We start from the raw sequence: 1,045 nt of genomic DNA, 5'->3' as shown, positions 1-1,045 counted from the left end.
AGGCCTTCGATTAGGGTTCTGTGTCGATCGATGGAGGAGAAGAACCTGTGCGATCGATGATGGAGAAGAGATGTGCGATCGATGGAGGAGAAGAGATGTGCGATCGATGGAGGAGAAGAGATGTGCGATCGATGGAGGAGAAGGGTAGGGCAGTCTTTTGGCCGGCTTAATCTGGACAAGTTCTTTCATCTGAGCGAATAAGCCCATTTCTGAGTGATTAAGCCCAAAGTAAACAGCCTAGAAAGTATGTGCGAATAAGCCCATTTATCCACTAAGCTCATTAAGCCACAAGTAAACAGGCCCTTAGACTAGTTATATCTTAATTATAACCATTAAGGTCTAACTAGACATATTATAAGCCACTTAGACTCGTTATGATCTTTAGTGTTAAGGATAATATCACCCGCTATACCATTCATACGAAAATGACCCATTTAGGACCACTAAGACCTTTGATACAACAATTGGATCCATTTAGGTCTAATTAGACACGTTATCACTCATTTATTCCTATTATGACCCACATAAACTCGTTAAGAAAAATAAGATACATTATTACCACAAATGGCGAAATGAGCCATTAAGGACAACTAAGACCAATTACACCTTATTAAGATCTATTTAGGTCTAATCAAACACAATATGGCCCACTTAGTCATTTTATGAGCCATTTAGACTTATTAAGAAGAATAAGACACATTTTACCCACGTACTAAAAATGACCCATTAAGGACCACTTAGACTCGTTATATATCAATTTGATCCATGTTAAAACCCAGATCTGACAATAGAACAATTTAATAAGGAAATTCAAGAGAAATTTATAGAAGAAAAAGATGAAATAGAAATCGACGGCGCTTTCTTTATTGAATTGAAAATTACAAACTCTCAAGAACCCTAATCGACTCTCATGAGATGTATCTGAATCTATGTATTTACAATAAATTTTTTATTTGCTCTCGTACAATTTTCTTTACCTGAAACACTACTTATATAGGCAGTAATTCATGATAACTGAATAAGATAAGCATTATCCAAAATAGGA

Source organism: Cynara cardunculus, unplaced genomic scaffold (assembly GCF_001531365.2).
Source record: "Cynara cardunculus var. scolymus isolate 2C unplaced genomic scaffold, CcrdV1 Un_Scaffold_1385, whole genome shotgun sequence".
Lineage (NCBI taxonomy): Eukaryota > Viridiplantae > Streptophyta > Magnoliopsida > Asterales > Asteraceae > Cynara > Cynara cardunculus.
Note: the sequence above shows the minus strand (reverse complement) of the source record.